This window comes from Rhinopithecus roxellana, chromosome 1 (genome assembly GCF_007565055.1).
Source record: "Rhinopithecus roxellana isolate Shanxi Qingling chromosome 1, ASM756505v1, whole genome shotgun sequence".
In the NCBI taxonomy this organism is placed as follows: Eukaryota; Metazoa; Chordata; class Mammalia; order Primates; family Cercopithecidae; genus Rhinopithecus; species Rhinopithecus roxellana.
This window is the reverse complement of record NC_044549.1, coordinates 5,918,510-5,941,490: the sequence shown is the minus strand read 5'-3', so window position 1 is coordinate 5,941,490 and position 22,981 is coordinate 5,918,510. Positions and strand designations below refer to the sequence as shown.

Sequence of the window (22,981 nt, the reverse complement as noted above, 5' to 3'; positions counted from 1 at the left end):
AAAATCTTTTACAAATATAAAAAGATTATACTAATATTCTGGAGACAAAAAAAAGAAGCAACTGAACTGAACTATCTCTAATTCTTTCAGTCTTGGTCTCAGGATAGGATGCCATGGAAATACTGCTACATTTCTTCCTTTGGGATATTTGGGATTGTCAGTGGCTGTGGTGGTGACTCCTTTTGAATTTCTCCTCAGTTGGGCTGTATCCAGCTGAGGCCCTTTTAAAGACAGAGTGGAAGCCATAGGAATATACCCACTGCAGTGTCCAGGTGTGACCAGGTGCAGATATTTTCTGTTTTTCATCCATGTAAGCTAGGTCCACCTCTGTTCTTATGCCTCTGAGGCAATGTCCATGTGAGGATGGACATTGTATCCTCACATGGAGAAATGGACAGAGATGCAAGAAAGTGTTCCTTTAAATTTTGAGCCCTTTTATAAAGGTGTTTTTTTCCATTTGTGATGTAAGAGCCCTTAGGACTTAATCACCTCCCAAAGGCCACATCTCTTAATGCTGTTCCATTGGTGATTAAATTTCAACAGGAATTTTAGAGGGGACATTGTCATTTAAACCATAGCAATTCTCTCTCTCTCTCTCTCTCTCTCTCTCTCTCTCGATCTATCTCCCTCCCTCCCTTCCTCCCTCCCTTTTTCCTTCTCTCCCTTGCTGAATGTATTCATTATCCACACAACTCTGGCTTAGAAGGATACTTGTAGTATCTAAACCTCTCCAGCTCCATTGTTAGGTTATAGACACTTGAGTTTGCAGAGTGGAGATACGGTGTACTTTAACAATTATATAGGAGTATATATATTTTTATCAAGCATTATTTATTACTTAATTACCTAGCATTTTATAAGCACCTCAAAGTTTCATTTTCTAACCATGAGCCCCAGTGACTCACAAAAAATTCCTTTAAATACAGGGAACTGGATAGGTCACCTTTAAGGGCTGGTCAGGGGAATAGATTGCTACCCTAGGAATAAAGATACATTAATATATAATGGGCACTAATTCCAGCCTTGAGTCTGTAATTTGTTTTTACATCTTCAATTAAGCCTTCCCTTGATTTGATCCTAAAGACCCACCTGAGAGAGAGCCTCACTTTATTGCTGGACATGCAAATAAGTGAATAGCCCTCCCCTTTCCCCCACATCACTCTACAGAATACTATGGTATGGGTTTCCTTCACAGTATTTATGCCGTGTTGTTAAGTTCTTAAATCATCTCTCACCTTCACTAATTCTCGCCTTTCTAATTTTACTATATTAGTAGTGCTTGTTATTTGGCTCACAGCCACTTAGCACACTTTTTGTAAGTTTCTAGAGGTTACCAGAAAACCTACAGATCTTCTTTCCAAAAAGAATTTATCAGAGGCTTCATTTTAGCTCAAAGACTGAATACCTGACTCTGCCAGTGTTATCCATGCAGGCTGGGAGAATCCATAGGCTGAAAAATGTCATTGATGATGTATTGTGAAACTGGTGAGCTATTTGACTGTCATCTCATAGAATGTAGTGATGAGTGCTCTAAACACAGATATTTTGCTCTGGCAACCTTTCTCCGGAACAACTCAACAATAGGAGACTAGGAGTTTAAAAGATGAACTTCTCTGCCTCTAAAAGTTTAGATTATTACCTGAGTCCTTACTTCTCCATCCCAACATGGCCCACCTCCCATTAAAAAAAAAAAAAAAAGATGAAAATGACCTATACATACTGTCTCAAAATAGTAAAGAGAATCTCTCAGTTACTTGGAAAATACAGTTAGTTTTCATTTTTCCTTCTCACTAAGAGAGACAGGTTTCTCTTTGGCGATATATTTTTTTTTTTTTTTGAGAGGTTGAGGGGATACAGATTATTTCGATGACTTGTCTCAACTTGACAGTCTTTTAGCACCCTACTACTCTAAAAATGGCTATAATTTCTTGAAAATTTACTCAGAGAAAGCCAGTACACTGAGTGCTTTACATATAATATCTCATTTAAAACTTCGTCATACCCCTGAGAAGTAGGTATGATTCCCTTCTCTTCACACTTAGGGAAATGTAAGGTTAAGTGGCTTTCAGATTTATAAAGCAACCAGAATTTGAACCCAGCTGGTCTGTCTCCAAAATGTAGGCTCTGCATCACTACCCTATATAAGACAGTAGTGTTATTTTGCCTGAAATGAATGCTAATGTTAGTAGTGGTGTTGGTGCATCTCTACAGTCATTCATCCAGAGGAGATGCTACAGAGAGGAAAACAGCAGATCAAATGTTATGTTGTGCTATGGTCTATCAAACAAATCAAGGGAGAAAGTAATTTGTTTCCAAATTATGAACCAATGTTGCAAACTACTTAATGGTTCTCTTTGTTTACTTGTGATAGTTATTTCTTCATTCTACTCTAATTTGTCACCTACTGTTGAGCTGGGCACTATCCTAGGAACTGGGTAACAGAAGAGAACACTTAGTCTTAACTCAAGGAGCTCACTCTCCAGAGAGGGAACAGAGCAAGACAGATCCAAGTGTGTTAGGTAATAAATTTGACCTTCAAGATCTGCATAAAGCACTGTGAGTACTTCAAGAAGAGCATGAAACCAATACTTAGGCAAGGAAGTGGCAGGCCATGAAGAAAGGACTGGTTTGGAAGAAGAGGTTAAGTTTAAAGTATCCCTTTCACCTCCATCCTGATCCTCTGTGTAGTCCCATCATTGAAATGGTGGCTACACAACGCTAAGAAGGTGAAACAGAATGAGGGCCATACTAATTGAGATCATGAATGATGAGATAAAAGGCTGAACTTAGAAGCAGAGGCCAGGTCATAGAGGGCTTTTGAAGGGTTTTGCAGGAGATTGGCATGGTCAGATCCACAGTTTAAATATGTTACTTGATTGATAATGCAAAAGACGGATTTGAAGGGGCTGTCACCTCAAACTAAATACATAATTTTGCCACCAGAATTCTTTCATATTAGTTTAAAGTTGTGGGTCTACATTCTTTCCACACTCTTCACTTCAGTCAGTAAATTTTATATACCGCCACTCTGGATGAGTTTGAAATCACCCACTTCATTTTTTTAAAAAAATAAGATCTCGCTAAAGATTACAAAGGAAATAAAGTTTCTATTTTCCAGGGCCTCACTAATACTAGGATCCCTCTGTTGACTCAAATAAAAGAGATATTCATTAACTGTGCCTAACTTATCATGTACAAAATAAAATACCATTACATTATTTCAGGTAAATTATTTTTGCTGTATATTCGTATTCTAGGTAATCAAATACTCGAAAATTGTTTTAGTCTATGAGACAAGTTGTGTTTCTTTGTACAAGTTTGAATCATCTTCTGCATTGTATTTCACAACTCAGAACTGACACAGCTACTTGATTTAAGCAATTTTAAAAACATAAGGTAGTATAGGTATAACATGTTATGCGTTATCCTCGGTAATTTTTTTTAATTTGGTGTTTGTAAACTGAGTAACTATAGGTGCAATTGAAAAATGTGTTCATTTTTTAAGGAATTTTGTAATACAGCAAAAATTACAACCTGATGTATCTTTTGTAAAAAACATTTTATATAACTATGTTTCTTAAAGTAAGTTGTACCCATGGAAGTATAAGTTATAAATGAGAAAAAAACAATATTATAACTTTTAAAACCATAAACAGTTCTGTAGAAATGCCTATAATACTTGTCTTTCCTCTAAAAATACACTTAGGAAATATATCTACAATTAACAAAAAAGATTGTACTATTAAGCTTAAAAATATAAGCCTAATTTCAGTTTTTATAAAGGAATTTTATAGCATAAGAGAAACAACCCAGAAACAGCTTTTCAACTTTGTTTGCACACAATTGTCTAACAGACTCTTCCAAGTTAAATCTAAGAAAGCCAAATGTGATAGGTGCTTGAGCTTCACCAACACACACACAACCATCCTTCAGAGATACCATTTTGAAATATACAGAGATGACCATGTGGAGATAAAAAGATGAAATGACAAAGATGAGTTGGAGAGCCTAGGTAATGCATACCTTTTCAGTACTTGAATCTTTTATACATTATGTTTTTATTTTATGTGAGTCATAGATAAAACTTCCATGGTATACTTGATAACAAATTGATAAAACTGGCAAGTACATTTATTATGAAATTGTTACACTGAGTTATTTTTATAGTCTTTCCTTCCCAGCATAGTAGTCAGCTGTATTATCACCTATCTATAAACAAGAAGACATTCAGATAGCTTAGATTATTCCAATATGTTTTTTATAGTTTAGTAAGAAACATTATCTGATCTATGTGGTTAAAAAGGTTATTTTAAAGTACTACGACTTTCTCCACGTTTAAAATTTTATTTGCCTTTTTGTTATAATGTAGAAATGCTGTGCACTTAAAAATATTTTTTTAAGATAAGCTTATTTTATACCTACCTATAGACTAAAATTGTGGTATGATGAGAACTTAATTATTATGTGTTGAACAAATAAACATTCATAAGCCTGGTGCATTCTGAGAAATCCATTTATTGACTTTTTAGAGGACGTTTTATTTATTAAAGCAAGACTCTCATGAAAGCTATGTGAACATATGAGGATCTCTCTCTTTGTTTCTTTCTTTTAATTAGGATATTTTAAAATCCTTTGTGTATGGGCTGTACTATAAATGAGGCCAAATAGATACTAGTAGAATAAATGAAAAGTTGAACATGTTATTTTGCTTGCAACATTGGAAAGCTACTATTTTGTTATTCATTAGTCATTCCAAGTATTTTTGGAGCAGACTTTTCTGATAGCTCCTAAAGAGAGTTTGATGGTATATTCCTTTTGTATTCCCTTTGAAGAGGTATAATCAAACAATTACTTGATTACCTGATGCAGGCAGAGCACCTCCTCTACACGTAAAGCAGGGTGTATAAACCCAATTCCAGCAACGTGGTTATCTTCAAGTGTATATCATCTGTGCATCCTCAGCAGGGTGATAACCCCAATAGGGGCAAAAATTGATTTTTCTGGTAGAACAAATAAAACCTTAGATATTACAATAGTGTGTGGCTCTCCAGAGTGTCGCAGCATATACACAGATATGCAGTAGTATTTGGAGCATCAAAACTTCATGGGTTGGAAGAAAATGCCTACAGAGGCTTCTGCAGGGTCAGTGAGGGAGTAGGTAGGGAGGATACATCATGAAAAAAGGATTGAGAAACACTGCATTATTCATATTGTCATTTCTGGGCCTTCTACTCAAGGGTTGCCCACTAGAGTCTGATGACCTCAAAACAGTACTTTAATGGTAATCGTTTCAGTTTTCTAGTTTGATGTGTAAATTCTTCTTTTAGAGCAGAAGGGTAAGATTTTAGTCCCAGCCTAGGCATTCGCATTTTACTAAATGTTCTACTTTGTAAAATTAAACAAAGACTTTGTCCTCATATTGTTCCTTACATTGGCATTGAGAATACTTATTCCCTGGAAAATACTTCTCAAGTAGCTAAAAGTTAAGATATGTTTTACTAGTTTGAAAATGAAAAAAAAATCTCAATGACTGCCAGCCTACTTCCAACATAATTCCTTTATCCTTCCTTGCTTTTTCTCCTTCTCTTGCCAATATATGCTGCCCCCAACTAAATGAGGGCAAGAGTTGCCTGAGCAAATATAACATCAAAGGCCAGGCAGCTTAAGATAAAGAGCTGATACTTTCAAATTCTAATTTTCTTTCCTACAGACACCCATCATTTTTTGAGTAAAAGACAAGGACATCTGTGCATTTTAATCAGTTGACTTCAAGGTCACATGTTTAAATTATAAAAAGGTCTAATAAAAATATTACTATATGGATATAATGAAAATTATTTTTTAGTGAAGAAAATAATCATTATACACGTTAACATTTAATATATTGAAATCTGTATGTTGAAGCATGGTTTTGTTTCCTAAAATCAGTACCTTGGGTACACGCAAGACTTGTTTCCTAATGAGTCACACATACTTTCATAACTGCTGTCTTGTTTTATCATGGAAAGATCAATTGTAAGAAGCTGATATAATTATTAGGAATTAAAGTTAGAAAACTGAATTTTTGCATTTTGCTAATTAGCAGACATTTTGCTATTTTCTGACCCTTAGCAAAAAATATTTTATAACAACCAGAATTACCTTTGCAACTTGATGAGATAGATAGATAGATAGATAGATAGATAGATAGATAGATAGATAGACAGATAGATAGATAGATGATATATGTGATACCTAAGTTGTTTTTGTTTTTAAATTGTAATTAAATAAAACAGTAAATGTCTTCTTTTTTAGGGTGGCTAAAATATGCAATATTAGCAGTAAGCATTGGACTGAAGATGGTTCTTTTTAACCATGATTTTAATACTCATTTGCTTTAATTGTTTTGGTAATTATAATAAAAGAACTAGGAAATGAACCTGAGAAACTATAAAACACACACACACACACACACACACACACACACACACACGCACATTGACTTAAAATGCATACTTTACGAATTGAGAAATAGGTTACCAACCTGTAAAGCTCATAACTATTTTATCATTTTTTCTCTTACTTGCCAAACTTCATTATATAGCTATGTGTGCTGATCCTGCTTCCTCATACTCTACCCACCTCTCAAACCCTTGCACTTTCCCTGATGCCGTCGCACAATTCAGAAACGTTGGTTTCTAAGATCATCGTTGACTTGTAGATCTCTGCACCCGCTACCTGAACTCCTTTGACCTCTGGGTTCAGTTTGACTCCTCAGGTTCTCCTGGTCTTTCTTTGTTATGTTATGATTCTCCTGCTCCTTCACAGACTCCTTCTCCTCAGTTTCTTCTGTAATGTATTAATACATCTTTCTCAGGTGTCCTACTGGTTCTCTTCTGTGGCTTCCCTACCTCTCTCAGAAAGCTCATCTACTTTTATGCTTCGACCATTTCTTTAATGTAAATAACTCCTATATCATTATCTCAAAATCCAACCTTTTGTTCTGAATTACAAACATAAATTTTGAAGCTGCCTGAGATCTCTCCCTGGTTATCTTCCTGGCTCCTTTTTAAGTCACTGAATCCAAAACTGAAGTCATCCTCCCTATAAATCTTGACACCCTTTCTTCTTCTTTCTTTTTGTCCTTCTCCCTTCTCCTTTCTTTCTTCTTCTTCTTTTCCTTCCTGCTTCCCTCTTCCTCTTCCTTCCTCTTTCCTCCTCTTTCTTCTTTCTTCTTTCTCCTCATTATTCTGATAATTAACCATTGAAATCTAGGAGTCATTTTAGTTGTTCCTTTTATCTGTGTTTGTTTTTAACATCCAGCCTGTAGCTAAGTCACAGTATCCTTATTCTTCGTGACCTTTTCCCCGTACACACTTACACATAATTTTATATGTCTGTTGCATTTGTATAGACTTTTGCAGTTTATGAAGCATTTTTGCATGCATAATGTCACTTTTTACAAAAAACCTGCAAGGCCAGTGTCTTTTTTATAGTTTTTATTTTGGGACAGCAAAAATTAATGGTTAAAAGTTCAGGTTTGGAGCCGCTGCCTACATTCCAATCCTGGCTGCTTAGCTTCCTAGCTGTATCATTTTCGACTTGTTACTCAATTTTTCTGTGCCTCAACTTCATCGTTTGAGACGGGATTATAATGGTACCTATTTCACTGGGCATTTGTAAAAATTAAAATATTTAATGATGTTAAGAGTTTATGTTAATGCTTTTTATTTAATAAATGTTCTATAAACGAAAAGTTACGCAGCAGGAGGTTACACATTGTAAATGACATATTACAAATTTTAAGTAAGTCCTAAAATTTGTGTCTTTTGTATCCATATTCCATGCCTCACCCACTGTATGACACATCATTTTGCCTTTTAAAAAATTCTATAGGAGAAATTCTTTATTTAACTGGAGACTGGACTAATTTATATTCAGAAAATTATTTGAAAGTATAAAACTGCAATATAATTTGTAATTAAATAAATCATTTCACAGGGTTTGCCTTCTTGATGTTTATACCCTGTGCTCCCACCATTCCTACAAAGTATTTCTTTAATGGATCTCAGGAATAACATTGAAGTATGTATGTGTGTATTCTTGGATAGTAGTCTAGAATGTCTCCTGAGTTATGAATATTTAGATATTCATGAGTCTTGACATCTGTCACTTGGAGTGTTAAAAGTTTCTCTTTACCCCCAAATACCTGACACATTTAATGATTCTTTGTAAAGTTTCAAGAAGGAAAACTTTGTTAAAGTTTCTTTTTTATACATTCGTGTGCCAATTTATGAGACACTCCAACAACTGTTGTGCCATAATTCTGGATTCTTATTTTAATCTTTTTAGGGTAATTCAAGTCTCTTGGATATTTTTTTTACTCTCTAGGTGAGCAATTGCATTTATCTATGAATAGCTTTGTTTATCTTGTTTAAAGTTGAATATATTATGTTAATTTGACATTAGGTAAACATTAAATACATAAGATATTTGTTCTGTGGTAATAGCATATTTTAAGTCTCTTTCTGCACGACCCAGGTTTCTTACTGGAAGACTGGAAATTTACAAGTTTTGGTACAATTATGTTAACTAGACTTTACTGTATATCTACATGTACAAAACGTCTCACTGTACAAAGTAAGGCACAAAACTGAAATGTCCTTGCTACATAGTCCAGATCAAAGTTCTAAACCGTAAGGAAGAAGAGGAGCAAAAGGAGACTATTTATCATTGGACTTAGCTCCCTTTGAAATAATTTTCACATAACAACCCTGTTTGTATGTCATTGGAGAAGACAGGGAGCCATAAAGGGACATCAGGAAATGGCTATTCTCTAGAAAGCAGTTTATCCAGCTAAAAAAAATTATGTTTTTGTGACTGAAGGAAAGGTAAGTCTCAGTCAGAGGAGGGGATATTTAACTTGGTTAGTAAAGAATGGACAGAATTTCTGTAGGCAAAACCAGGCATTGCAAGTCAAAGAACTAACTGGAGAGAAGGCTTAGAAGCAGGAAACTTGGGTCCTGATCAGATTACTACATGTCATCTTTGAAGCAGGGTCTGCATATTGGGCGATAAAGTACAAAGATAGCAAAGAACCTTTACTCAGCCTGGTGTGAGTAGTAGAGATGAGCATCTCCAAATGGCATAATTTAAGTAAGGAAACGGTTAGATATGACAAAAGTTAAATGCAACACCCATTAAGTTACTAACTGTATTGCTTCACATCTGTGTTCTTTCCTTTGCTATACAATTTCTCTCATTTAGAACTTTGTCTCCTGTAGATGTACAAAGAATGAGTTAGCCATATGGAAGAGTTTATGGTTTACCTGTCTGGAGGGTGGTACTTTGTATGTTGTGGGAAAAGATTTGTGTTCAAGTGCCGTTATCTTGAAGACACTAAGATTGTTTGTTTATGTATGTTCAACCTATATATGTTTGAATTCTCCCTTTTATTGCCTTCAAAGCCATTTGATAGCCCAGTTCATAACTTTATAGTCACATTTTTCAAAAATCAAAATCAGCATTACCCAGAGCAAAGGAAGAGGGCTGAAGCAAGCCAAGTACAAACACTGAGAACCTTTTATTCTTATTGTGGGAAGGAGTTCACAGTGTTTCCCACCAGCTGTCATGCTGCTATGGAACTTTTTTCTCCTTTCTTTGGCACCAGTGGCCTGAGAGGAAGCAAGAGCTGATAGCAGGGAAGCAGACAAGTCTAACTAGCTGTTGGCAGGAACCTGGAGCAATAGAAGCATCATCCAAAGGCAAACCAATACAGGCTCTTTGATTAAGTTATAAGCAGGTAGTTAAGTCTCTCTACTTGGGGAGTTAGAGCTCTGACTACAGAAGAAAGGCTGTGGGAGATGGAAACCTAGAAAAGTAGCAGCCGGCTGTGCCTTGAACAAGCCTTGGATTCTTACAAAAACACTCCGCTAGCCTGGAATGATACCAGTGTTCAGTTAAACCAACGTCAGTTATCAAATTCTGAGTATTTAAGGAAACATGTTCTTACTAATCTTTTTTATTTTTCCCCCCCTATAGCTGTGTGCTTCCCTTTTAAATGTCTGTGCTTAGCTCTAAAAGAGTAATTGACTAGGGAAGTTTGTTAACCTCTGTCACTATGTGTATTTGCTGTGACCACAGGAACTCACTCTGACTTAGCAGTAGCATATCCTAATCGTAGGCAAACAAAGTAGCACAGTCTGTCTTCACTACTAAACTTTTGAGTCTAAACCTAAAGTTACAATAGCCACAAAGCCACATGTGTAGAATCAATTTCATAGTTGGCTAATTTATTCCTTGCTTTCATATCCAGTTTTTCTGCCTTATTTTCTACCTCTTAAAATGGTATGGAATCCTTCAGTTGGTGCCCTATTCACATATAGAACATTTATACATTTTTACAGGGTTCTCCATTAGCAAATTATTTTCGGAGTCATTTTTAACTTACTTGCAAAAAATCTGGATTCAGTTTGAATTTTGTAAAATAACATTTTTCCCCACCGTTTCCTTTGTGTGGCGAATTTTCTCCCGAAAGAGCATTTGGAGTCTTCTGTTTCATGCATTATCAAAATGGCTTCAGAATGAATGGTGAAAGTCCATTACTGTTGCTATGAAAATGTGTATTAAGAAAATAATATCTAGTTCTTACAGCACTGTTTGCAAAAGTATAACACTCATTCTTGATTTAGTCTCATTTTCTTTGTTCATTGTCTTATCCTCGGCTTTGTTACATTTTTATTATTTAAATTTAAAAATGTGCCAAAAATGGCATATAGGTCAAGGTATCAATAGCAACATGAACATTTGAAATTGTATCTGCTATTAGTGTGGCATTCAGAAAAGGAAACCTAACCTCTGATAGACAACTGAAGTGCTTTATCTGTCCTCTTCTGATTTAAATATTTCTCTCCCTGATGGTATAGATATAGATATGTTCCTCTGTATCCACCCCCTTTCTACCCCGTTGCACTTTCTGTCTGGTTTTTTTGTTGTTGGTTTTTTTTTTTTCCTTATGGCTCACATAAAAACCAATTTTGCGTCTGTAAAGAAACATTTGTTAGACACTTTTTTATCTGTCTCTATACTTCAAACTGGGTATTCAAAAAAAAAAAAAAAAAAGACATTTTCCATGAGGAATACATAGTCTACTAATGGAAGCAGACATTATTTACTTTATTTTTTTCCTTTCAACATTTATTTAATAAATCTTTGAGTGTGTACTGAGTGCTTGCTGTAGTAGAAATCACAGATGAAAATATAGGATATCTGTCCCCAGTCTAATAGAAAGATAGGCAAAAACAATGCAAGCACACACATACAAAACACAGCATAACACTATTTAAATACTTTCATTAGTAAAGAAAAAAATATATACCCAAGTTCAAGTGGAAGCACAGGAGAACACTAAAGCCTTTTTGCAGGAGTTTTAAAAAAAAAAACTCTCAAGAGACTCAACAGCTGCGACATGGAATCATAACACCAACAGTAGCAGGACATGCAAGGTACAAAGAAAGCAGAGGTCAGTAATAAATATACTTCATTTGTACACTTGATAGTGGAATTGGAAGTACACTCTTACACATCTTTTTATAGCTCTTTCATGACCTTCCCTAATGCGCGTACATTCATAATAGATTTCTAGTTAATGTTGTTCAAATTATGTACTTAGTTGCCAATACAATGAAAAATACACAGAGAGATGTAAGTTCCAATGCTATTTTGATACTTCATATGGTGTGACCTTAGAAAGTCACATTACTTTCCTGATCTATTATCTGAAAATAGAAATAATGTTCCCTCCCATATTGAAGGGTTTTTGTGAAGATTATTTTTTGAAGTAACTGTTAATAATTGTAGCACACAGCCCATGTATATAGGAGGCTCTCAGTAAATGACTTTGCTTTTATTGTAATATTGTGATTATTGTAGATTCCATTTATTTAAAATCATCTTCCATTTTCTTAATTTAAAAAAAAAGTATTAAGAGATGTATAATTACCCTTCAATATAGTAATGCTAATAAGTCTTTAGCATTTCAAATAAAACTGGTTTATAAGTGTGTTTATATTCATTCTGTCACATTTATGTGGAATATAGAAATCTGATTTTGCACTTATGGACATTGCTGATGAAGATCATTTTTTTTTTTTTTTTTTTTTTTTTTGAGATAGAGTCTTGCCTTGTCTCCCGGGCTGGAGTGCAGTGGCACAATCTCAGCTCACTGCAACCTCCACCTCCCGGGTTCAAGTGATTCTCCTGCCTCAGCCTCCCAAGCAGCTGGGATTACAGGTGCCTGCCACCGTGCTCAGCTAATTTTTGTATTTTTGGTAGAGACAGGATTTCACCATGCTGGCCAGGCTGGTCTCGAGCTCCTGAGCTCAGGCGATCCACCCGCCTCGGCCTCCCAAAGTGTGGGGATTATAGGTGTGAGCCACCGCGCTTGACCTGTTTTGACAACCTTCTTAACATTGGACCTAAACTTTTACTTTACCTGCTGTCCTTTCTTTGCCTTGTTGATAAGAACGTAACCACCCAAAGCAATTGTAATCATGTAGATAACATAAGGGATTGATGAGTTTGGCCAGATCAACCAAAGTTCAAGTTGAAAATTGTTTTCCAAGTGCCCATAGCTCATTTGACTATTGCCTCAAGATGTTACACATAATTTATCAGGAGGAGGACTGGGAGAGCAGGGGTAGAGTGAGGGTATGGACCTAGCACGCTTCCCTTGTTCTAACATTCAGCACCACATTCCTGTCCCCTTTCAGCTCTTCTGAAATTGGGGATATGGATATTTGTCACTATGACATGATTGGAGGGAACAGGAGCATTTGTTTTATATCACGGTGAACCCTGAATATCTGAGACAGGTCTCAGTTTATCTAGAAAGTTTATTTTGCCGAGGTTGAAGACGTGTGCCTGTGACACAGCCTCAGGAGGGCCTGACGACCTGTGGTCAGAGCAGTTTTGTTTTATACATTTTAGGGGGACATGAGACATCAGTCAACATATGTAAGATGAACATTGGTTCAATCCAAAACAGCGGGACAACTCGAAGCAAAGGTGGGACAACTGGAAGTGGGGAAGGGGCTTCCAGGTCCTAGGTAGATGAGAGAAAAATGGTTGCATTGAGTTTCTGACTAGCCTCTCCAAAGGAGGCAATCAGCTATGCATTTACCTCATTGAGCAGAGGTGACTTTGAATAGAATGGAGGCTGGTTTGCCCTAAGCAGTTCCCAGCTTGTCTTTTTCCTTTAGCTTAGTGGTTTGGGGGCCCCAGGATTTATTTTCCTTTACACCCTCCTACTACTTTCTTTAACTTTTACAGATCCTTTAAACCTTCTTTGGTCCCTCTCGTCTACTACCCCCAATCATGTTAAGGAAATGGATATTCTTATGGTTGTGTAAAATCTCTCCTATTAAATTGTAAGTTCTATGAGAACAGGGATGATGCTGATGTATTTTAAGCGAGTAAGCATGTTATCTGATACGCAGATACACTTAAATAGTTCTCAAGTTGTATTCTTCTGTTACAGTTAAACATATGACCACCTTAACAAACAGGGGCTTAGAACATATTCTTTGGCTTGTATCTTTTAAAGGAGGAGTGTGCCTGAGAAAGACATGAGAGAACGTGGAGACCAAAGCATTTTGCATTAAAACAATGAATCTGTTACCAGAAAATGGTCCCTATACAGACCCCAAGAGAGGGTTTTTGGATCTCAGGCAAGAAGGAATTCAGGGAGAGTCCATAGAGTAAAGTGAAAGCAAGTTTATTGAGAAAGTAGAGGAATGAATGAATGGCTACTCCATAGGCAGAGCAGCACCAAGGGCTGCTGGTTGTTCACTGTTATCGTTATTTTCTTGATTACATGCTGCACAAGGGGTGGATTATTCATGCCTCCCGCTTTTAGACCATAGAGGGTAACTTCCTGACGTTGCCATGGCATTTGTGAACTGTCATGGCACTGATGGGAGTGTAGCAGTGAGAAAGACCAGAGGCCACTCTCATTACCATGTTGGTTTTGGTGGGTTTTAGCCGGCTTCTTTACTGCAATCTGTTTTATCAGCAAGGTCTTTATGGCCTGTGTCTTGTGCCGACCTCTGTTTCATTCTGTGACTTAGAATGCCTGACCCTCTGGGAATGCAGCCCACTAGGTCTCATCCTTATTTTACCCAGCCCCTCTTCAAGATGGAGTTGCTCTGGTTCAGACACCCCTGACAAACCTGGTACAGTTAAGAGGAATGGGAGTTAGGTGTTTGATTTTGTTTTTAATATTCTCATCAGTACTGTTGCCTATAAGTGTGTATAGGTGTGTGTATTTAAAGTGAGAGTGTGAGTTTGTGTGTGTATGTGTGTGTATGTGCGTGTACAGTGGTTTCTTCTTTTCCACGGGTATGTTCTTCAGTGGATGCCTGAAACTTCATGTTGTAGAACCCTATATACACTGTTTTTTTCCTTTACATATATAACTGTAATAAAGTTTAATTTATAAATTATGTGGAGTAAGAGATTAACAACAATAATAAATATCTATAATAAATATTATATATAATATATAATTATATATAAATATATATAATTATAATATATATAATATATATAATAAATATCTAATATAAATATCTATAATAAATAAACATATATAGATATAAATATAGATATTTATCATAGAACTATTATAACAGTATGTCAGCATCACTACTTGTGCTTTGGGGCCATTCAGAATAACATAAAGGTGACTTGGACACAAGCACAGCAATACCATGGCAGTCTGTATGATAACTGAGATGGCTATTAAGTGACTAATGAACAGGTAGTGGATAGTGCAGAGATGCTGGGCAAAGTGATGATTCACATCTGGAGTGGGATGCAGGAGGACATCACAAGATTTCATCATGCTACACAGAAAGGCATGCATTAAAACCTATGAATTGTATCTGGCATTTTCCATTCAATATTTTCAGGCCACAGTTGACCATGGGTAACTGAAACAATGGAAAGCGAAACCATGGATAAGAATGGACTGGTGCTGTACAACTGGCATACGCGCGCGCGCACACACACACACACACACACACACGCTTGATATTAACAAAGAATTACATACCATTCACAGTCTGGAGGCAAAAGGGAGGCTGTGATAGACTGTAGTGATAAATCCTGTTGTCTCGAGCAGTGAGTTCTGTTTTGTTGGTCTCATCTAGCATGTCATCCTTTCTCTCATCTTCTGGATCTGATCACTATATTTTGCTTCTGTGCCTCCAGAGAAATTACGTTGGACATTTAACAATTATAGAGGAAAATATCAAACCTTAACAAATATTTAAGGAGACTCTGTTGCAGGTACAGTGCACTGGAGCTTGCTGTGGAGAATGAAAGAGAAACATTAGATGTGGCCCCTTCCCACAACCATACTGATTAGTATCAAAGGGAGCAGGGGCAGTGACTGCAAGTTAATTTTTTTTTGAAAAGAAAAATCACAGGCCCTGGTTTAAAAAATTGCTTTGTGCTGTGCCTCACACTTTGGTGAGTTAAGTACTCACTGCAATACCAGAGAAAAGCCAAAGAATGTCATTTTAATATAGATATTTTCTTTTAAAAGTTAGTCTTTAGTACAGTAAAGAGGAGTAGGAGCTAACCTTCTTATATTCTCATTAGGACTATACATTATTTTTATATACATGTAAACTTGGAAACAATAACAAATTATGTAACATCCACAGCATGGAGGCTTTGATAGACTTTAATTAATTCCTAGGTAAAATTAGTATGCATTACAGTTTAGAGAAACAAAATACACAAACCTGCTAATCAAAATGTTCAGCCAACAGAGCTGGGGCTTTTTCATTAGTTATATTGCCTTGAATTTCATCACTGTACCAGCTGGCTTCTTGTCAATTTATAGTTTGGACCTTTACATCAAACAGCAAAAAAATTAATTACAGGAGAAGAAGTCCCAATAGGAATTTTGCACTTAGAGGTTTTTCACAGTTAACTGGATATGAATGGGGCTGTGTAAAGAAGAAATGAAACTAGAGAGAAGGAACTTGGTAGACTTTTTTAGAACCATTAACTATAGCAATATTAGTCCCCTGCTTCCCTGATTTTGTTTTAAGGTTTAACCGAAGTTTTCAGACTTCTCATTTCTAGAAGCACCCAGTTCTGTTACTATATTGAATGCAATGAATCATGTCATGAATTCTGAATTCTCTTAGAAAAGGTCCCAAGTGATGGCTCAAAAAATTATTATCCTCCCTTCATTTTGAATTGAGGAACATTCTACGTATTACACTACTGATCATAATCATAATTTAATGAGCAGAACGATCATGCTTTGATGGTTAGTGCCAGATTACTTGTAATGCGTATTTTGGACTCAGAACTATTGTTCTTAAGTGTCACAGTCATTGCCTCTGTGCGCTACAGTTAGTTTAAATGTGACTTTTCTAAGCCTCTTATCTGTTGAATAAACCAGCCAAAGGTTTTAAAAATGCTTCCTTTAATTTAGCTTTCTACTTTTCTTTTTTATTTTGCTTAAAAGCCCTTACTTGTGACCCATTCTTCTAGTTGCTGACATTCTAATATAGTGAATGGTTCTTTCACAAATGCATTTAATCTTTGGATGCCTGGAGAATCCGCAGAACACATTTCTCTCCTCTGAAAAATGCATGTGAACATACATACAACATTTTGCATAAAATGTTAGAAAATCAGTAGAAATGCATGAAACCCAAGTTGTGAACACCTGTTGCATTCGTTGAGGAACATGTAAAAATATTATGTGCATATGTATACCTATCATATTCATATATAGTTTAGGAATATATAGCTTAAATTCAAATGCAGATTCAGATCATATTGTTTGCATTCTGTCAGGTTATCTATACTAAACTACATCAATTACATTATTTGCCATCAACTGAATAAATTTAGATTTCTGATCCATTTTTATACACAGCAGCCCTTATTTATAGGCTCATTTGGGTCACCATATTTCACTGTACTGTCTCAATTACTGCCATGTATCCTAAGTAATTTGTAGACCATAGCTGAGAAGAACATTCTTAACTTGTTTTAATGATAGTATTTTTCTTCATTAGGTTTGTGAGCTGTGAGCTAGTGTAGGATACTAGCAGGCATTTTCCAGTTTTCTCTCTCCAGACTTAAGAATGGTTCACTGTTATCCCAAGGTCACTTTGAAAGTCTTTCTGTGATTTGCTTCCATTTATTGTATGCTTGTGTTTATGGTTTTGAACCAAATATGAAATTTAATGTTGCGTTTGTCTGCATTAAACTTAATTTGCCCCTTGTCAGCTCGTTTACAACAGAGAAAACATTCAGAGCCACCCTGTAGAATGTTTTGTCTACAATCACTGATACAATTTTTCTGTCTCTCTTTGTTATATGCAACTTTCTATATTTTTCAGTTTAAAAAGAGGCCTCTCTGAAGGAACATTTTCAGAAAACCTAAATGTCTAATAGAAATTAATAAATGATTTTCTAATAAAATAGAATCAACCCTATTTTGAATTTTTTTAATTAAAGCTCTATTTTCTAACTTAGAAATTTAATTTCATATTACATATTATATGAATATGCTTCTTGAGATGCTCTTTAAAATAGGGAATTTATGCTTGAAAAAGATAAATGAAGTAAAAGGTAAAATATAAACAATGTCTTAAATTGAGTTACATTACTAAATATTTTGTGTGCTTTTTTTTCTTGTTCTCAGATTTTTCCAAGTACTTAAATTAACCTCGTGTAATTAAGTTTCTCCATTTAAAAATTAGTTACTTTTGGCCGGGCGCTGTGGCTCAGGCCTGTAATCCCAGCACTTTGGGAGGACGAGGTGGGCGGATCACGAGGTCAGGAGATCAAGACCATCCTGGCCAACACAGTGAAACCCCATCTCTACTAAAAATACAAAAAAAAAAATTAGCCGGGCGTGGTGGCGGCGCCTGTGGTCCCAGCTACTCGGGAGGCTGAGGCAGGAGAATGGCGGGAACCCGGGAGGCGGAGCTTGCAGGGAGCCAAGATCGTCCACTGCACTCCAGCCTGGGCGACAGAGTTAGACTCCGTCTCAAAAAAAAAAAAAAAAAGTTACTTTTTAAAAATAATTTCAGCTTTTATTGTAGATGCAGGGGGTACACGTGCAGGTTTGTTATGTGGATGTATTGCATGACACTGAGGTTTGGGATATGAATGTCCATCACCCAGGAAGTGAACATAGTACCCAATAAGTAGTTTTTCAGCACTCCCTGCTTTCACTCTCCTGCCTCTAGTAGTCCCCAGATGAATATTTTTCTTAATGCTTACTAATTTTTCAATACCATTATATGGTATTGGATGAATATTCTAAATTGATATATCTTAGAGGGCACTAAAATGAAACATTAAATATAAATGATGAAAAATACTTTTAAAGTATAATCCTAAACATATACATTAAGGAATATAATTTGTGTGTTGAAAATTATTTTCAGGAGCAATCTGCTAATTTGTGCCTGTATCTTCAAATCATGAGTAATGTTCAAAACTTGGGAAATGTTTGATCCTAGAATATCTGCTGTTTGCCTTTGAGCAGATATTATATTTATTCAGTTTCTGTTAGGGAAATATCAGACAGGTGTACAAAGATACATTTAAAAGGCTGGTGATTTTTTATAACACGGAAATATTACAAAAGTCAAAATTACTAACTTAAGGTGATTAGTTAAATAAAATTGCATTACATGGTCCACAATGGAATACTATCGTGGAGATGCTTACTTATTGATTGTGAAATGCTCATTTTAAATTTCAAAATAATATATAATATGAGTCTATCTTTGTTCAAAAACAAGTTGTCGGTAGATGGTAGATAGGTATGAATGTATGTATAGTTATCACTATAGATATAGATATAAATATACAGATGTGGATATAGACAAAAATAAATACAATGTTACCAAGAGAAAAGCAGATTATTTTGTAACATCTGTGTGTGTAATTGTGATTTTTAATAATATTTCTATGTGTTGATTACTTAATAAATTAATAAATAAAAGAAAGACAAAACATTATAATAGAAGTCAATATGTATTGAGCACATACCGTGTATCTTATATGCTTCTAAATAATTTACATGCCTTACCTATTTAATTGTAATTTTGCTACTCTTCAGTCCTTATTATCTTAGTCTGTTCATCCTACTGTAACAAACCACCATAGACTGGGTGGCTTAAACAACAAAAACTATTTCTCATAGTCTGGAGGCTGGGAAGTCCTAGATCGCGGCACTGGCAGATTTGACGTCCGCTGATGCCCTACTTCCTGGTTCACAGATGGCTGTCTTCTCACTGTATCCTCCATAGCAGAAGAAACAAGGGAGCTCTCTGGGGCCTCTTTTATAACAACATTAATCCTGTTCATGAGGCCTCAACCCTCCTGACCTAATCACCTCCCAAAGCCCCATCAACTAAATGCCATCACGTTAGGAGTTAGTATTTCAACATATGAATTTGGGTGGGGGGGAGGGGGCAACTTGCAGCCCATCACCATTATTTATGCTGTAGATTATAAGCATGTGAATTTTTCACACTGGAATGTTAGAAATAAATAATAATGTGATTTCACATTTGTATGGAGTCCATGGACCCTCTGAGGCTGTATCATGGTGTGTGTGTGTGTGTGTGTATGTGTGTTTTCCTGGGGAGCAGTTACTTAGCTTTTAATCAGATTGTGGGATGAGTTAATACCCTCCTCTGATAGTTTTAGTCAAACTCACCATTCATTTCTTTACTATTGAAAACTCCACTACCAAGGCAAGATACTAAGAGCAAGTGAAACTATACAGTGAAAATGAATTTGTTGTTTTCACCTCATTAATCAGCCCAAAGCAGTTGGTAAAGATAGCAAGCAGCAACAGCGTGACCTCAGGCCACATTTTCAAGCAGGCTAGGAAGAAACGGGAGTTGGGGAGGTCAGCAGGTGCCAGGAGTGTTCTAGCTTCCATGAGGGTGGTTATGGGATTCCTAACATAGTTATCTGATTTACCCTATCAGTCTGGGTATCTTGTAACAACGTTATTTTTATTTTCAATTCTGTCATTTAAGATCTAAAACAGTAGATGATTCAAAGCACATTAATAGTTGACTTTGGGATATGTGTTTGTATTATTAAAATATGAATAAATGCATCTGTGCAGAACTTCAGCAGTTTAAAGAAAGGAATAAGGCCATTCCATGAAAACCTACATGAAGAAGAGCCAAATAGCTAGCTACTCTTTGGATTCATCCTTGTTACCTGTATGGGCAGCTGATTCTCTCCTCAGAATGATGATTTTATAGATGAGGAAACTGAGCAGGAAACTGAGCACTGGAGAGATTAAATTGCCTATATTCACATCACTCATAAGTGGCATAGCTGTGATTTAAACTCAAGTCTTGCTGATGTGGGAATCTGCATTCATGGGCATCGTGTTGTATAACTGACTACTTTCAGAGGATTACAGAAAAGTTGATAAAATATAGATTCCAGCCTAGTAATCACTCCAGAATTAATGTATCCATATCATTGGCGGTAGGGGGTGAACATTTTTAACAGCCTTCCTTGGTGATTCTGGAATGTAATATAGATTGAAAAGCATAGCTTTACACCAGCTTATTTCTGCATCAGAGGGGAGATCATGTAGCAAGTTCTTATTTATGATCTTATTTTTTGGTAGCATTTAATGCTACTGACCACCCTCCTTGGGACTCTTCTTAGCCTTCTGTGTTTTCTTCTAATGTCCCCTTTACCCTGCTACCGTTGCTCTCAGTCTTCCCTAACACGGCTTCTCTCTGCCTTCAGTTCCTTGGTGTGCTGGCCTGGCCTTTTTTCTCTGGTAGCCCTCATTATCTTTGCTTATTGAGGCTTTATAAATTACTCTCTCTCCCCACCTACAATTCTCTCTTGAGTTTCAGTACCTTATTTTTATCATTCTTCTAAATCTACAGATGCTGATGTATCCTTCACGTCTTAAATTTAGCAGGCCTAAAATTGAACTCATTATCTTCTTACCCCAAACTTTCTGTCACCGTTTTCCTCTAGTGTAGCTAATGCTGTCACTACTCAGCCCCCTGAACTCAAAACTTCAAAACTGCATTCCGACTTTCCTTTTCCTCACTGTCTCTATTCAGTCAGTCAGTCATCAAATCTTGTTATTTCCATCTCAGAAATGCCATTTGAATCGATCATTCTTTTCTCTATTTCCACAGAATTTCATCATCTGTTTTACACTGGATTCCATACTGGTTTTCCTACCGTTCAACTTTCCCTGGTATCCAGTCTTTTTTCCACATGGTACCAGAAATATTTTAATAAGAAACACATTTGAAATTCTCATGTCCCTACTTTAAAATAGCCTTTGATTCCCTAATGCCTGCAATATAAAGTACGAAATGTATACGGTTCATCCTAATGGTCCTGCTTTATCTCCTTACCACAAGTCTTATTTTGTGGCTAAACTAAACTTTTCACTACATCTCACTTTCTCACTCTGATACATTTGTGCATGTCATTCCACTAATTTGGAATCTCTGTCCAGGTATGAGAAGTTGGTCATTCTTGGCCCTGGATTTCCATAGAATTTACTTGGGCACAACATGCTATAGTATTAATTCAGAGTCAGGGGCTGAAACCAGACTGTCTGGTTCACAAGGCCCAACTCCTTAATTACTGTGTAACATCTTTGTGCCTCCGTTTCCTTATCTGTAAAATTGAAATAATAATATTATCTACCTTAGACAATTGTCGAAGATAGGGTTAATTCATGTGCAATGCTTACAATGGTGCCTGGCACACATTAAACAGAAATTAAGCATGTGCTGCTGCTGCTACTATAATCCTGAAGACAATGGTGTGACAGTCTCCATGAAAGCGGGCTAAAGGAATTGCTTATTGTGCTGCTGCTTCTACTGTCATCTTGATGACAATGATGTAACAGTCTCCATGGAAGAGGGCTAAAGGAATTGCTTATTAATACTGGGATCAACCCAGAGATCCATGGCTGTCCCCCCAAAAAAGTATTTTGCCTATAGGAAGCCTGGATCCAGTTTGTAGGCTAACATACTATCGCTACCTCATGGCATTTCTAGTCTCTCGTAAATCACCGGCTAGTTAAAATCCCACTAGTCGTTGGATTGGCATGTGGACATATACTTGTTCCCAGACTGGAAGTCCCTTCATTATCAATAAAGATTGCTCCAGTTGCAATTCCGGAGGTACATTCTTTTGCTAGTTTCATGGTTGAAGGAGTAAGCTGTGCCATGGGTATACCTTGGGCTGGTGTGAATCAGACTTTAGACCTAGGCAGGACCTTTAAATATAGCAGAGGGACATTCCTCATGTCAATTTAAAGCATCCAGAAGTAAATATAGCCTCATAAAGTCGGCTCTCTGCTATGACATGCTGTGGACAACATCATAAGAAACATCATTTAGACTGAAATTTGAATTAAGCAAAATGTTTGTAGACCTTTAATTTTTAAGAAACTGCTATACACCTATTTATTTGGATGATATTTTTGTTTGGATGAATGTGGTCCTGAAAAGTTAAATGTAAGTTGCAGAATTTCTTAGCAAACTTCACTATTTAAAGCACCTCTGCAGTAAATTACTTTGAATTACATTCTAGCTTATTAGTTTTTATTTATTATAATATTAATATGCAGTTTATTTGAAGTAGGACACGTTTGTATTGGCTATGATACTTTCTGACTCATTGGAGAAATGTATAGAATTAATTAGAAATTTGCAGCATTAATTAGAAATTTGTAGCACTAATTAAAAAATCACAGCAATAATTAACTGTAGCACATGAAAGAAAATTTTGGAAAGTAGCATTTAATTTTTAGGGAAAGAAAAGAAGGCTTAAAGTAGAAATGGAACTTGAGGGCAACCCTAAGAACCAATTGGTTAGATGACTAATATCTAAAATTGCTTCTCAGAATGGAAACTGCATATTTGTTACTGTTTTA

The 22,981-nt window shown here is 36.1% G+C and overlaps 1 protein-coding gene across 1 annotated transcript in view; it reads left to right on the top strand.

The window, feature by feature from the left end:
- GBE1 (1,4-alpha-glucan branching enzyme 1) overlaps positions 1-22,981 on the top strand; it is a 274,655-nt gene that overhangs the window by 207,020 nt on the left and 44,654 nt on the right.